General features: G+C 39.8%; 1 protein-coding gene across 5 annotated transcripts in view; it reads left to right on the top strand.

Annotated features, from left to right (window-relative positions):
* LOC115787377 (storkhead-box protein 2-like) overlaps nt 1-17,384 on the top strand; it is a 129,536-nt gene that overhangs the window by 30,795 nt on the left and 81,357 nt on the right. The window contains exons 1-2 of one of the 5 annotated variants that reach the window (XM_030740064.1): nt 6,945-7,051; nt 7,616-7,669. The exons of 3 other annotated variants lie outside the window; for them this stretch is intronic. The gene's annotated coding sequence lies outside the window, so the exon portion shown is untranslated. Of the gene's footprint in view, nt 1-6,928; nt 7,052-7,615; nt 7,670-17,384 lie in introns of those variants that run through there. One more of the 5 variants, XM_030740065.1, reaches the window with a different exon arrangement.

Consider the following 17,384-nt stretch of genomic DNA (forward strand, 5'->3'; position numbering starts at 1 on the left):
TGAGGAGAAGCCTTCACCTAGCGCCTCTCTGAGCCACGTTTCCAGAAAACCACACAGATCTGGTCCCTCCGACTTTTCAGGTAGCCCAACCAGTCTTAGGTTGGAGTACCTGCTCCTATCCTCTTGCCCCGCAACTCTGTCGCAAAGCGCCTCCACGGTTTTCTCCAGTGATTTAACTTTGCTTAGAAGGGAGTCTACATCATCTTCTGCCTGCAAAATACGGCCCTCTGCCTCTGCAACTCTTTGAGAAAGTGTTTGCATTTCCTCTTTGATCTCCTTAACTGCCTTCAGCATGTTAGTAGATTGTTTATTCATATCCTCTTTCAGCAAGCTGATTGCCTTGAGAATATCACGGTTGGTCGGTGCCTCCTGTGCTTCATCCGGGGTGGCTAGCGCCGTCGTGTTAGCATTAGCTGTATCTACATTGGCCCCACTCTCTTGTGAAGTCGTTTTAACCGTTTGTTGGCCAAGTTTAGTAGTTTTCGGTGGCATAACGTTCAGTAAAAGTTTTGCGTTAAGAAAATCAGATGAGACTATGATTATTGGTCTAATTTACGGATTAATTTAAGGATTCAACAGCGAGCCATACATACATGCCCGTTCTCACCTAGACGCCATAACCGGAAGTCCCCAATATATGGAGTTTTTAAGAAATATCGATACATTTTCATACATGATATAAGATGAGACAATATAATTTATATTAATAGCATTTGTGTCGTGTTACAATCATACTTGTAGGTCCACCAGTCGCCTTTCTCTTTTCAGAGTTGGTCTCTGCACAACTTCACACTGTCCCGCCTCTCTCCCGCACCACTTGACACGTAAATCATGCAATCATACAACAACAAAATAATCAACTAACAGACATGGGAAGTATTGAAGTACAAATACTTCATCACTGTACTAAGCTGAGTGAATTGGAGACTCGACTCTGAACCACGGAAAATCCTGTAGCTAGCCAGGCCCCTGTAACCGGTGCTGACCAAGGTACCATAGCTGACATTAACTTTCTCCAAGTAGATCCCAAACAGCTGGGAAAGCAGGCCAGCTGGGTGACTGTGAGAAGGAAGCATAGTCCTAAACAGAAGCCCCCAGTATACCACCAACCATCCATCCATTCTCTTCCACTTATCCTGTTCAGGGACTGGGTTTATTTGCTTTAGTTGACTGTGAGTTTGGTGTGTTTCTTTTCCCCTGGCAGGACAGGTGGTGTCTCCCGTTTGGGGATTGTTTTGTGTTCTGGCTAATTTGTAGCCTTTTTCTTGTAAATGAACAGTATTTATTTTACCAACTGGTTTGTTTTCCTTGTTTGTTTTCTTGATCGTATGTTGCTCCCTCTTCCCCTAGACCCACAGGACATGACACTGATGCTTCAATCTTAAATATGATCAATCTATCTTTAATAGTTGGCTATGTACCACAGGCTTCTAAGGTGGCATTATTTATACTATTACTCAAAAAGTCATCCCTTAACACAGCTGTCTTAGCTAATTATAGGCCATCTCCAACCTTCCTTTTCTCTCAAAGATTCTTGAAAGAGTAGTTGTAAAGCAGCTAACTGATCATCTACAGAGGAACGGTTTATTTGAAGAGTTTCAGTCAGGTTTCAGAATTCATCACAGTACAGAAACAGCATTAGTGAAGTTACAAATGATCTTCTTAGAGCCTCTGACAGTGGACTCATCTCTGTGCTTGTCCTGCTAGAACTCAGTGCAGCTGTCGATGCTGACATAACATTTTAGTACAGAGATTAGCATGCCATGGACATTAGATACTGCACAGCAGTGGTTTGAATCATCAAGTATTTAATAAACTCCAATTTGTTCATGTACTTGGATAGTCTTCTTCACACACTAATCATGGAGTTCCACAGGGTTCTGTGCTTAATTTACAGTACACATGCTTCCCTTAGGCAATATTATTAGAAAGCATTGCATACAGTTTCACTGTTATGCAGATGATACCCAGCGTTATCTATCCATGAAGTCAGATGACACATATCAATTAGTTGAAGAGCAGGAATGTATTAAAGACATAATGGCCTGGATGACCTCTAATTTCCTGCTTCTAAATTCAGATAAAACTGAATTTTATTTCTAAAATTAGAAACATCCTGTCTCAGAGTGATGCTGAAAAGCTAATTCATGCATTTATTACTTCTAGGCTGTGATATTTTAATACATTACTATCAGGCTGTCTTAAAAGCTCCCTGAAAAGCCTACAGCTGACCCAAAAGTACTGAGTACTGACAGGGACTAGAAAGAGAGAGCAATAACTCTCCCATATTGGCTTCTCTTCATTGGCTTCCTGTTAAATCCAGAATGTAATTTAAAAATCCTTCTCCTCACATATAAGCTCTTGAATAATCAGGCCCCATCTTATCATAAAGACTTCATAGTACCATATCACCCCAATAGAGCACTTCGCTCTCAGACTGCTGGCTTACTTGTGGTTCCTAGGATACTTAAGAGTAGAATGGGAGGCAGAGCCTTCAGCTTTCAGGCCCCTCTTCTGTGGAACCAGCTCCCAGTTTGGATTCAGGAGACAGACACCCTCTCTATTTTTAAGATTAAGCTTAAAACTTTCCTTTATGATAAAGCTTATAATTAGGGCTGGATCAGGTGGCCCTGAACCATCAATTGGTTATGCTGCTTTAGATCTAGGCTGCTGGCAGGTTCCCATGAAGCACTAAGTATTTATTTCATTACCCTCTTTTCACTCTATTTATACACCACTTCACATTTAATCTTTAGTTATTATTTATCTCTGGCTCTCTTCACAGCATGTCTATTGTCTTGTCTTTCTCCCCTCAGTCCCAACCAGTTGTGGCAAATGAGTGCCCCTCCCTGAGCCTGGTTCTGCTGGAGGTTTCTTCCTTTTAAAATGGAGTTTTTCCTTCCCACTGTTGCCAAGTTCTTACTCATAGGGGGACATTTTGACTGTTGGGAATTATTGTAGGATCTTTACCTTACTATATATAATGTGCCGTGAGGCAACTGTTGTGATTTGTCGCTATATAAATAAAATTGAATTGAACCGAATTAAATTAAAATTTCAGGTATCTGTATTTTACAGGTGAAGCCACTTAAAATGGTTGGCCGATCCATGACGAGACCTTAGAGGGTCCGTGGCTGATTCTTGGCTGGTCTGTGGCTGAAATGAAATCCCCGCTTGTGACGTAGGCAATGCAGCGATGGGTGAGAACCCTAAGCAGCATTTGGGAAAACTGGTGGTAAAGTCTTGTGTATCCACCAGGAGGCGCAGTGATAATGGAAGCGCATTCTTTTACAGCCTGCCACTCTGTATATTCATACAGTTTATATTTGCTCAGGGGTTCTATAATTCTAACAGAATCACCATGTTGAACCATTCTGTAAAACACTGATATAAATATTTGCTTGCAGCTAGTAAAGTAGACAACATACACCCCAAACAAGCTGACTAATGAATGTGAAAACATGAAACGACTATTTAAGCACACTGCTAATGTTTTTAAACAAAAAGTAAAATAGAAATATAAACATGAATTGATTATTGCTGAATTATGTCAGTGAATGGCGTATTTATACAACAGAGAGGAGCGGGATTGCCCAACAATGCTGAGCGTGTGTGTGTGCGTTTACTCTGCTCTAAAGAAATATGGCAGAAATATGTGAAGCTCTGTTCAAAACATTTAGGGTGAAGACTCACTGAAAAGTTACTTTAGGGGAAGGATCCAAAGATTTGGATCTTACAACTACAGGAAAAATCTCATGCCGCTGATATGCCGGCACTGTGCCAAAAAGTGATTATCTGCCAAAAAGTAATTTCTGGTATTTGCCAAAAAGTGACTGTCTATATTTAAATGGCTATAAATGACTTGTAGACCTACAATCTGAGAAACATATGTCAAATAAGTCTCTAATGAATGATATCAAGTCATTTTGAGTGAGAAACTTTCACAAAGTAGAAGCTGCAATTAGTTTTTGGCAAAGTGACTTTTATATATTCTTTTGTTTTATAAAGGTAAAAACTGTCATTGACATTAAAAATGTCTTTTTAAAGAGAAATCTGGCTAAGAAGGCTGAAGAAATTGCAACAAATGTAGCATCTACATTTGTTGACTCCTAAAGATTCTTGCAAAACAGGTTGTTTCTTCAATTTATATATAAGCCCTTCATAAATCATGTTGACTGCACTCTATTTACCAATATAAGCAAAGACATTACACAGAAAAGCACATAGAAACATCGGAATCACTTTATGGCAGACGATCGCTTTTTGGCACAACACCTGCTTTCCAAATTAACAGTCAACGATCGCAGTACAAAAATAACTACTTTCTACATTTACATTTTCAAAACAGGCTTTTAAAAATTTTTTAACACATTTAAGGAAAGTTTTTTATTTCCCATCAAATGGAGGGAATAATAACACTTACAAGGCTATCCTATTGGTCTATCAATCACCAGGTCCTATTGGATACAAAAAAGTGAAAGAGCCAAAACCATACACTTTATGCATCATTTATAGCTTTATAATCAGGGGTTAAAGTTGGATGGAATGCTTCAAAATAGGTTTGTGGTTCAGATGTCTATGAGTTGTGGCTACGGTACTTCAGGATGGGGCTAGCACTACAGAATGACCATAAAGGGATACGTTTTTGTGGCAGGTCATTTCAAATGCAACATTTTTAACAGCTGAACAGTATATAAACAAACTGACTGTGGGCAGTTTGTCACACAGTGTGTCTGCTAGCTAAAGGTACAGCCACTGCATTTCCAGGGAGAGAAAATAATTAATGAGAGAGAAGTTCACTCAGAGATAGAAAAACAGTGCAAGAAAGACCAGACAGAAGAGGAAGAAGAGAGGTTATATTTGAAGGTAAGGATTTCTCAGTGACATCTGATGAACTGGAAATTTAGAGCTTACATGTAAAGTCCTCATTTTTAATCAGATGTTGGATCTGTATATGATGTGATTCATACTGTGAAACATCCTGAAAAATTCTAACGTGTTATTCAAATACTCTGCAGTTTAGTGCAGGACAAACAGGTTAGCTTGTCGTATTGTGATGAATTTAAAGTAAATCTCATGCAGCCCCCAGTTTTCAACAAAAACACAACGTGCAGTCTGTCTGCTCACCCGCAGCAAGCACAAAGAGGTGGAGCCATTACTAAGACGGTGAGCTCAGCTGGAGCGAAAGATGTTTTTCTAGCGTCCAAAGCAGCAGCGCTTGTTCCTGTAACCACCTTAAAACCTTTACTGGGAAACAGCTGGAGGTCCTTCATCAACCACCTGATCAGCACCATGAAGAAAAGACAACTCTATAGCTGCTCCATTCACCGCTGTTTGTTTCACACAATGAAAAAACCTGCAGTACGGAAGTTAACATATACAGATGAATTGTTAATACGAAAAATTATTTATCTGATTACTTGATTAATGGATGGAGTAATCAATATAATACTCAATTACTAAAATAAATAATGAAAAATAAATAATAAAATAAGGCCTGGTTTAGAGTTCTGTGTTGGTCCTACGTACATAACCAAAAATCCTCTTTGAACTTAACCTGACATGCAGCTCGAGAAACATAACTACACGTCCACAAAGATTGTGATTACTGCCTAGGCTTCAGAGGTGCTTTCTGGTTTCATAGGTAGGTACCGTCACTCAATTAACAAGTGGGAGCGGCGTTTAGCAGTTAGCATTAGCTTGCCAATTAGCATTGACATCTGTTTAACCTTGATAAAACCTATTTGTCCAGGATGTATAACGGATGGAGTGATTTTTTTTTTTTTCTAATCTTCCAACAAGGACTTTGCAAATTATTTTAAGGTCTACATTAATGAGAGAGATTGTGTGGTACTTGGATGGGAGTGCAGGGTCTTTGCCTGGTTTAAGAAGCAGGCTAATGTTAACATTCTGCTAAATCTGAAGTATTTTCAAAGAATGGATGATGATTCTTTTTGAGGGACAAGCTCTTCACCTTCTGCTGTGCAAGACATTTCAGTTTTGTTGTATGTCTTTTAACGTAGTGTTACTCGTCTAGACAAGCCTAGCAAACTTCAAGCTGCAACGTGCAGGAACTGGCTGGGATTGACACATGTATGACACATGCAGTGATTTAGGGAATGCTTGATTTTCTTTTGCATTGTATTCTGTAGGTGGAGCATGCATTTTCAGTATCCCTCAAAATGCTCTTTTTAATCACGGGAAGCTAAAATAGTGGTCAGTATTAAAATTCAAACACTTATACAGCCCTATTGAACATCATACCTGTAGTGTAGACTATATTTACGAACTGTGAAGATTATTCAGTAATATTTAGAAAATGTTTAACTGTCAACTTTCAATCATTGGAATTTGTATATGTAGTCTGTTATGTATATAATAAATAGGCAGTTATTTTGTAGTTTAGGATTACTCTGAGTCAATCATTTTTATTGTATGTGTGTGCATGTGTACGCGTGTCAGTGCTGCAGTCCTGCAGGTGGGTTCTGGCATGACCCAGTTAGAACACTAAGTATTGATGTAGGACACAGCCACACACACGCACATAGCAGAGCAGACTTCATTTATGTCTGCACTTCTATAGCAACAAATATCTATAGCAGAGTAATAGCAACAAAGAGCAACTTGGGATATGTTGTCATGGCAACCTTCTCAGTAACCCGCCCACAGCTTGAATGTCAGCAAGCATAATACAGTGAAGGAAGGGATAAAAAACATTGGTGCAGAGTGAGACACTATGTGATTGGTCACACCCCCTTGTCTTTGTGTGGTGCAGAGGATTGTGGGTAGCTGTTGACTGAATGCTCATTTGTGTGAGAGTAAGGGGGGGTGCTCTTGCCTGTGCTTATGTGTGAGTGGAATAGAGGAGGACAATCCCTGTCTGTTAAGAGAGGAGAGGGGGAGGAGCAATGTGTGTTTGTGAGTAAAAGGGGGATGAGCTGCTGTGTGTTCGTGAGATTGTGGTGTGCTATCATTAAAAGCTACAGGGTGCAGCTTTTCAACTGGATTTGAATTTTTAATACAGGAGTGGAATACTGTCAACTAAGCTAAGGTATGAATCTGCCTTTACTTTGTGTGTTTGTTTGTTTCTCCCTCTGTCTTCTTTACTCTCTTATAAAATAGCCTGTTCACAGCAGGTTAGCTTATGAAAGGTAGCATCAGTTGCATAGTCTAATGTTACTGAATAATAAGGTATATAATAGGTGTATAATATAATAGGATAGATACATACGTACTGCAAGAGCAGTAATGGAGGTTTATGGAAAGCAGAAGTGGAGGGGGTGTGGTTTAGTGCTGTGGACAAAGGAGGCTGGCTGATTGTTTACTGCCACTGCAGTGAGAGACATGTACAATCAGTGTGCCATAATTTACCCAGTGCTATGCTGCTTTTGTTAGCTAACTACTTTGCTTCATAAGGCGGTTCTTCTCTTCAGTGTCTTCATCTGTATTACAGTTTTTCTCATCAAATGTCTCCAATGTATGATTTACCTTCTCCTTTTACCTTCTCCTCTGTCTCCCTCCTTCTGTCTGTTTTTAGAAAGTGTAGTAGTAATGGAGGGAGCTGGGCTATAACAGTATCTGCTTCAAAATGGCTTTTTTTTTTTTTTACCTACAGCACAATGATTTTATAGCCCAGACTGGATCAAAAACTGCAGCAGATGCAACTCCCGTAAGTGATTAGGAAAGCTCTACAACTGATACTTTTACAAAATTTTAATGATGTATTTGTAATAATATACTCTGATCTGTTGAAAAGCAAGCTACCTGCTATATAAGTCATTTTCATTCTTTACAAGTGGGGGAAAATGCAGTAGTAGTCATGGCAGAAAACATTGCCAGTACAGTCATGAAGCAAAATTTATTAAACTACCACAAACATATAGACAGTACTGCCAGAAGAGGTAGTCAAAACAGGACTAGTAGAATTACTAGAACTGCATAATAGTGGTGGAAGTCTATTGTTGTTTTTGTTTTATTTGTTAAAGCAACACTAGTTATCTTGGTTTGTACCCAGCCTGTGAAAATAGTCCTACTGTCTAATTACCTCTTAGAGAGACAATTGTTCCATCATATTAGGTGCTCCAGTAAGTAAATAGACATGCTTGAGAAAACTTCTTTGCTAAGTTGTCTGTTATTGACACCAGTCTATTCCTTTGAGTTAGGTGCCTTTTTTATCCTTGAAGGATTTATAGGTAAGTGTTATATGTGGTTTAAAAAACACAAAGATATTCCTCTGAAAATGGTCGGGTACAAGGACTGGGCGAAGAGTGAGTGGGAAAAAAAAAAGTATTTGTCCAAAAACAAACTTTTTAAGACCTTCAAAAAGCCTAGAAAAGTATTGCTCAAGACCACTTTAAAAATGACAAGTCTGGCTCCTTGGAAGCAAATATAAAGAATGGCTTAAGACCTTGTAAGAATGTAGAAAAATATAGAAGGTATGTGTCAGTACAGTTGTCCCTCGTTTTTGCAGCGTTTTCACTATATTGCAGGATTTTGCGTTATATAGGTATTTCTGTAACCCCCCCATAACTATGTTTATCACTCGGACGAAGAGATTACGCCTTTAGCGGAAATAACAGGGTGAAGATACTGCACCACCTTCGCACAGCTACATAATTCATCATCTTCATCATTCAAGGTGTAGTAAGAGAGTGGGAAAGGTTTATAGGGAGGGTATATAAATCCTTAAAATATATATAAATAATAAAATAAATATATAACAAATACACTGCTCAAAAAAATAAAGGGAACACTTAAACAACACAATATAACTCCAAGTAAATCAAACTTCTGTGAAATCAAACTGTCCACTTAGGAAGCAACACTCATTGACAATCAATTTCACATGCTGTTGTGCAAATGGAATAGACAACAGGTGGAAAGTATTCACAATTAGCAAGACACACTCAATAAATGAGTGGTTCTGCAGGTGGGGACCACAGACCACTTCTCAGTACCTATGCTTTCTGGCTGATGTTTTGGTCACTTTTGAATGTTGGTGGTCCTTTCACACTCGTGGTAGCATGAGACGGACTCTACAACCCACACAAGTGGCTCAGGTAGTGCAGCTCATCCAGGATGGCACATCAATGCGAGCTGTGGCAAGAAGGTTTGCTGTGTCTGTCAGCGTAGTGTCCAGAGGCTGGAGGCGCTACCAGGAGACAGGCCAGTACAGTGGAGGAAGCCATAGGAGGGCAACAACCCAGCAGCAGGACCGCTACCTCCACCTTTGTGCAAGGAGGAACAGGAGGAGCACTGCCAGAGCCCTGCAAAATGACCTCCAGCAGGCCACAAATGTGCATGTGTCTGCACAAACGGTTAGAAACCGACTCCATGAGGATGGTACAAGGGCCCGGCGTCCACAGATGGGGGTTGTGCTCACAGCCCAACACCGTGCAGGACGCTTGGCATTTGCCAGAGAACACCAGGATTGGCAAATTTGCCACTGGCACCCTGTGCTCTTCACAAATGAAAGCAGGTTCACACTGAGCACATGTGACAGATGTGACAGAGTCTGGACACGCCGTGGAGAGTGATCTGCTGCCTGCAACATCCTTCAGCACGACCGGTTTGGCACTGGGTCAGTAATGGTGTGGGGTGGCATTTCTTTGGAGGCCTGCACAGCCCTCCATGTGCTCGCCAGAGGTAGCATGAATGCCATTAGGTATCGAGGTGAGATCCTCAGACCCCTTGTGAGACCATATGCTGGTGCAGTTGGCCCTGGGTTCCTCCTAATGCAGGACAATGCTAGACCTCATGTGGCTGGAGTGTGTCAACAGTTCCTGCAAGATGAAGGCATTGAAGCTATGGACTTGCCCGTCTGTCCCCCAGGCCTAAATCCGATTGAGCACATCTGGGACATCATGTCTCGCTCCATCCACCAACGTCACGTTGCACCACAGACTGTCCAGTAGTTGGCGGATGCTTTCGTCCAGGTCTGGAAGGAGATCCCTCAGGAGACCATCCGCCACCTCATCAGGAGCATGCCCAGGCACTGTAGGGAGGTCATACAGGCACGTGGATGCCACACACAACACTGAGCCTCATTTTGGCTTGTTTTAAGGACATTACATCAAAGTTAGTTCAGCCTGTAGTGTGTTTTTCCACTATAATTTTATGTGTGACTCCAAATCCAGGCCTCCATTGGTTAATAAATTTGATTTCATTTGATGATTTTTGTGTGATTTTGTTGTCAGCACATTCAACTTTGTGCACAACAAAGTATTCAATGAGAATATTTCATTCATTCAGATCTAGGATGTATTATTTGAGTGTTCCCTTTATTTTTTTGAGCAGTGTATAATGCCGCTACTTTGTGGATTTTCACCTATCGCGGGGTCTCTGGAACGTAACCCCCACGGTAGGTGAGGGATCACTGTATATCAATTTATCACGTACTAAACTGGACAGCAAGTAACAACAAAAGCTGTCTATATGACATACCCCTCCAATTTATTCGTGGCCCTTTGTACCATAGAAGACAGTATGTTATAATCACCATATTGTTACTTTTCACTAAAAATACTAAGAGGGAAGGACATTCAATTGTAGATGTTTATTGCTTACTCTAGGTACCGTATGTATACAGTGTTCTAGCTACCGGTTGATTGCCGGGCTGAGACCCCCTCGCGTTGGGCTGAGGATTTCACCGCTTCACTCCTGGAGCTCTGCTGTCACTGCATTTAGCAAACAGGAGCGTGCCCCGCGGACTCCGCCCCGGCTAGATCACTGCTTTTATCACTGCTTTCGCCTGTATTATTTCACTGCAATTAGCAATCTGCCACAGAGCATGGACAGTTCACATTGTACACATTTGATCTCCCTACAGTCATGCTTGATTTCGTGGGCTACAGAAATCGAAATGACAACCAGCATGAAAGCGAGGAGAAGTAAAAGGAAAAACGAAGATCAAATGAAAATTTCAGGCATGATTTAACACGAGTGGATCGTCGCTGACAAGTTTTTCTACGCCTCCATTGTGCTGTGAGCGTGCGTGTGTGGCTGTGCGTGTGCTTTGCTCGCCGTGCAGAGAATGTCAGTTGTTATTTTTTCTTTCCTTCAGCTGTAGCCACCAGAACGATCACTATAACCAAAGTTTGCTAGTGGGGGCTGCCAGAGCACTAGCGATCGTTTGGTGCCCCCAGTATCAAGGGGCTCCATCTGAATATTTTTTTATGCTTTAATCCTCTGATTAGCAAATAAAAATAGACCTGTAGTAGAAACATAATTTGGAGGATGCTTGTGAATAAAAAGCGTTACAGCATTAAGCTCATGCAGCCCCCAGTTTTTCAACAAAATACACAACAGCAGCTGTTTGACGTGCAGTCTGTCTGCATATGCGCAGCAAGAGCTGTTACTGAGACAGTGCGCTCAGGTGGAATGAAAGACGTCCAAGCAGCAGCGCTTGCTTCTGTAACCACCTTAAAACCTTTACTGGGAAACAACTGGAGGTCGTTCATGGACCACCTGATGAGCAACATGAAGAAGAGAGAACTTTGTAGCTGCTCCATCCACCACTATTTGTTTCACACAGAGAAAAAAACTGCAGTACGGAAGTTAAAAAATGCAGATGAACTGTTAAAAATTATTTCTTATCCGATTACTTGATTAATTGATGGAGTAATCGATAGAATACTTGATTACTAAAATAATCGATAGTTGCAGCCCTACTTGTATTCAGAAACCTATAGTCAAACATTGTTTTCAGCACCAGCAGAGCTATGAAAGGCCTTCAAGAAAAAAACTACAGTTCAGAGCGAAATGATGTCACTTCCTGTTGTTGCATTAAAATCGTGATAATTTATGCTTACAACATGGTGGCTGATATTCGAACATAGTAAATGCTATTAGCAGCTGATTGATAAAACATCTGGATTATGTTTTTGTTGTGTATGCTTTTTACGTGATTTCTGCAAACCTGTTAGTGAAAGTAAATGGCACTCTTGGGCACATTAAATGCATGATATATACAACTGGAGGTCCTTCATCTTAACTCATCTGGATTATATGCAAAAATGATTACTCTAACGATCTAATAACGCCTGGTGAAAAAAAATTCTGGCTAGAACCCTGGTATATATGATAAATTTATATTTAATAATTTGCCATAGGCTTTTAAATTAGCAGAAAAAAGTTACTTAAAGGGCCTTTACTTCATCCAAGTGTTTTAGCCAATTACAGACTGATTTCCAAACTTCCCTTTATTTCAAAATCTCTGAAGAGTTGCAAATCAGCTTTGGTCATTTGTGGAGGACTGGTTTATTTGAAGAGTTTCAGTTCGGACAGACATGGTAAAAAAGAAAGTACATCGTCGATGGATGTGCTGGCGCCTCGAAATGACATTGTCAATATATTTAATGTGACATAGCAGTAGGATGATACTCTACTGAGTCTTTGTTTCAACATGGGTTGAAAGTGTGGACTTCAAATTACGTACCAGTTTTTAAATTGTGTTGATAGGCCAATAAAAAACAGTTATGATCACTAATTTATGCCATCCTTTTTTTCTGTACATTGTCCTCATTTTTGATGTTCCTTTCGTGCAGGAAGAAACAGTAAAAACAGGATATTCAATTTGTTTTGCAGCCAACAGCAAGAATACATAAATCAATAAAACAATCAAACATACAATACATACAATCAGGGATACAATCCTCTAAAAGAATTCAAAAAGTTAATAGTATTGGGAATGAGAATTTAAATCTGTTTGTTCTGCAATGTGGCGGAGAGTACCTCCTACCGAATCCTTTCTGCCTTTTGGGTGGCTCTAACCCTGTACAGGAGGGCAAGATCACTAAGGCAAGATCATCATTCGCTAACAGGAAGTGCTTTTGAGTCAAGTGAAAAACAAGAAATCATGACATCTCCTTTCCTTTTGGTGGAAAAATGCACACATCAACCAATCAGAAAATTATATGGCAATATGTGGCATTTGGCTGCTGAGGAACAGGTGAAAGGGTAGCAAAAGACAGACAGCGATATTGATAACGAGTTTTGCCTGTGATGTGCCCTTCTGTCTTGTCATACAAAGGAACCATTTTTTTGGAGTGTCACAAATAATTTGTGTGGTATCTTATTGTGACACCTGATCATTTTGTAAATAGTTGTACAAAAAAACACCTGCAGCATTGCTTGCATTTTACTGTAAATAGTTGTATATAACTTTGTTTTTTTCTATATTTGTACATAACATTTTGAAAATTACAACTTATATTGGGATTTTAAGTTGTAAAAATAGTTTGTTGAACATGTTTGTGGTACAGTCATGTTTGTGAGGTTGTGCTGAAAACAATCATACCAAACAAAGCAAGGTAACAGTTTTTAAGTTGAAATATAAAGGTAAAATCAAAATTTGTCAATAATAGCCAATTAGTCCATTATTCTACAGTGAGAAGTGGAAAACATTTAAGACAGTTGCCAATCTTCTTAGGAGTGGGAGTCCCAGCAAATTCATATTTTAAGTCATGGTAAGGACTAGTTAATTTATATTTATTTCCTGATATGTAAAATTTTACAATTAACAGAGGGTGTGCTTTCTTTTTACCATAGCTGTAGTTTATCATAGCACAGAAACATATCTAATTAAGGTTCCTAGTAATCTCTTACAGGCTTGGACAGTGGATTCATCCCTGTGCTTGTCCTGTTAGTTTCACTAAAGCATTTTATACATTTTACGAGACTAGAATACACCATTGGTAAGGAAATGTGCTACCCTGGTTTGAATCATATTTAATTGACAGATTCCAATCTGTCCATGTAAATGAGGAGTTTTGAAGTAGGGTATATTCCTTGATATACATGCTTCCTTTTGGCAACATTATTAGAAAACACTGCACACATTTCTATTGTTTTTTAGATTTTACTAAGTTTCATTTATCTATGAAGCTATATGACACAAATCAGTTAAAAGTGGTCCTACATATTTGTTTAATATGTGCATTGAAGGACATATCCTGGTCAAAAATGACTCCAAGATTTCTCACAGTGTTACTGGAGGCCAAAGTAATGCCATCCAGAGTAAGTATCTGGTTAGACACCATGTTTCTAAGATTTGTGGGGCCAAGTACAAGAATTTCAGTTTGATCTGAATTTAGAAGCAGGAAAGTAGAGGTCATCCAGGCCTTAATGGCTTTAAGACATTCCTGCAGTTTAACTAATTGATGTGTGTCATCTGGCTTCATTGATAGGTAAAGCTGAGTATCATCTGCATAACAATGAAAATTGATGCAGTGCTTTCTAATAATACTGCCTAAGGGAAGCATGTATAATGTAAATAGAATTGGTCCTAGCACAGAACCCTGTGGAACTCCATAACTGACCTTAGTGTTTGAAGAAGACTCCCTATTTACATGAACAAATTGGAGTCTATTAGATAAATATGATTCAAACCACTGCAGCGCAGTACCTTTAATACCTATAGCAAGCTCTAATCTCTGTAATAAAATGTTATGGTCAACAGTATCAAAAGCTGCACTGAGGTCCAATGGGACAAGAACAGAGATGAGTCCACTGTCAGAGGCTCTAAGAAGATCATTTGTAACCTTCACTAATGCTGTTTCTGTACTGTGATGAATTCTGAAACCTGACTGAAACTCTTCAAATAAACCGTTCCTCTGCAGATGATCAGTTAGCTGTTTTACAACTTCAGTTTCTATGCCATATGTCAGGACAAGATCCAGAGTATGATTAAAGTAGTGGGTGGGCTCCTTTACATTTTGAGAGAAGCCAATTTAATCTAACAATAGATTAAATGCAGTGTTCAGGCTATCATTTTCAGCATCTACGTGGATGTTAAAATCACCCACTATAATGATTTTATCTGAACTGAGCACTAAATCAGATAAAAAGTCTGAGAAATCAGACAGAAACTCTGAGTAAGGACCAGGTGGACGATAGATAATAACAAATAAAACAGGTTTTTGAGTTTCCCAATTAGGATGGGCCAAGACTAAGAGTCAGGCTTTCAAAAGAATTAAAACTTTGTCTGGGTCTTTGATTAATTAGTAAGCTGGAATTGTAGATTGCAGCTAATCCTCCTCTTCGACCTGTGCTTCGAGCATTCTGACAGTTACTGTGACTCGGGGGTGTTGATTCATTTAAGCTGACATATTCATCCTGCTGTAACCAGGTTTCTGTAAGGCAGAATAAATCAATTTGTTGATCAATTTTTAAATCATTTACTAATAGGGACTTGGAAGAGAGAGACCTAATGTTTTATAATCCACATTTAATTGTTTTATTCTTTGGTGCAGTTGATGAAGCTGTATTATTTATTGTTTTTAAATTTTTATGCTTAAATAGCTTTTTGCTGATTTTAGCTTAGTTTTTTGGTGGTCTGGGAGCAGGCACCGACTCTGTGGGGATGGGGTTTTGGGGGGATGGCAGGAGGAGAGAAGCTGCAGAGAGGCGTGTAAGACTGCATCTCTGCTTCCTGGTCTCAGCCCTGGATAGTCAGGTTTTAGGGTTAATAAATTTGGCCAGATTTCTAGAAATGAGAGCTGCTCCATCCAAAGTGGGATGGATGCCATCTCTCCTAACAAGACCAGGTTTTCCCCAGAAACTTTCCCAATTATCTATGAAGCCCACGTCGTTTTTTGGACACCACTCAGACAGCCAGCGATTCAAGGAGAACATGCGGCTAAACATGTCGCTCCTGGTCTGATTGGGGAGGGGCCCAGAGAAAACTCCAGAGTCCGACATTGTTTTTGCAAAGTTACACACCGAGTCAATATTAATTTTAGTGACCTCCGATTGGCGTAACCGGGTGTCATTACTGCTGACGTGTATAACGATCTTACCAAATCTATGATTAGCCTTAGCCAGCAGTTTCAATTTTCCATGAATGTCGCCTGCTCTGGCCCCTGGAAGACATTTGACTATGGTCGCCGGTGTCTCTAGCTTCATGTTTCTCAAAACAGAGTCGCCAATAACCAGAGTTTGTTCCTCGGTGAGTGTGTCACTGAGTGGAGAAAAACGGTTAGAGATGTGAATAGGTTGGTGGTGTACCCGGGGCTTCTGCTTAGGACTACACTTCCTCCTCACCATCACCCAGCCGGCCTGTTTTCCCTGCTGCTCGGGATCTGCTGGGGGGGGGGGGGGGGGGGGGGGAGCTAACCGTGGCTAAGCTACCATGGTCCGCACCCGCTACAGGGGCCTGGCTAGATATAGGATTTTCCAGGGTGCGGAGCCAAGTCTCCAATTCAGAAAGCCTGGCCTCCAGAGCTACAAACAGACTACATTTATTACAAGTACCGTTACTGCTAAAGGAGGCCGAGGAGTAACTAAACATGTGACACTCAGAGCAGGAAAGTGCAGGAGGGACAGGAGAAGAAGCCATGCTGCTAGTGAGTCGGCTAAGAGCTAAGCTACTAGCTGAGCTAAGCTAGCGAATTTCTAAAAACAGATAAAGTCAATAATTTGAATACAGGTGATTCAGCAAAGAGTGTGCTCTAGATAAAGTAGGTGAAGATTACACTAAAATATGTTGTTATCCAGATAGATCGAGCTGTACAGATTTAACAGCTAACAGACAGCAAAACACGACTGTGCTCCGAAACAGGAACAGGAAGTGATACAATACCGCAGTGAGAGCCAACACCAAGTGAGTATACTGCAAACCTAACCTGCCCCAAAGCAGGTTCCAGATAAGAGATTTATCCAGCCTTTGTCTTATCAGCAGTTCAAAGGAATTTGAATCACCAATTAACCTAACCCCAGTAAAATGTATTATGGCTAATTTACACCATGGAACCCTGTTCTCAAAATCTGACATGCATTTAACACTGTCTGTGAACCTGGACTTTAGAAATAAGTGTTTAAAGTTAAAGTTTTTGGAGCATGTGTAGCGCCATCTTGTCCCAGTACAGAATGTGACATCACTGGTTGGTTGCTGCTAATAGACTTAGATTAGTTTTTGTTACACAGTTAAAAAAAAACAAAACATTAAATTAAAAAAACCTGTATAAAATACAGTCTAGTTTATTTGTGTAAATGCATATCTAAAATCTGATTTATTGAGTGTAAAATGACACAAAAATGGTGACTGAGGTTATATAGTTAACTTTTTTGTTTGTTATTTTACTTTTTTCCTTTAATTCAGTTAGTTTTGGGTAGTTTTCAGAGTGATTTTTCTAATTTTTTCTCACTTTTATTTGTACTTTAATGCTTAGTTTTACTTCAGTTTTAATATTAGTTTTAGTTTTTCATACCTTATCAGGTGCAAGATTCAAAGTGAGAGAGTGACTATTGTGTAATAAAAACTTGACAAAACATATGCTACAAAATTGTATTCAACAACCAACTGTTCACAAGATAGCAGCATTATGTCCTAAATGTGTGTAATACTAAGGACACACATGAACATCACCATGGAGAAACAAAGAAAA

Source organism: Archocentrus centrarchus, chromosome 10 (assembly GCF_007364275.1).
Source record: "Archocentrus centrarchus isolate MPI-CPG fArcCen1 chromosome 10, fArcCen1, whole genome shotgun sequence".
Classification (NCBI taxonomy): Eukaryota; Metazoa; Chordata; class Actinopteri; order Cichliformes; family Cichlidae; genus Archocentrus; species Archocentrus centrarchus.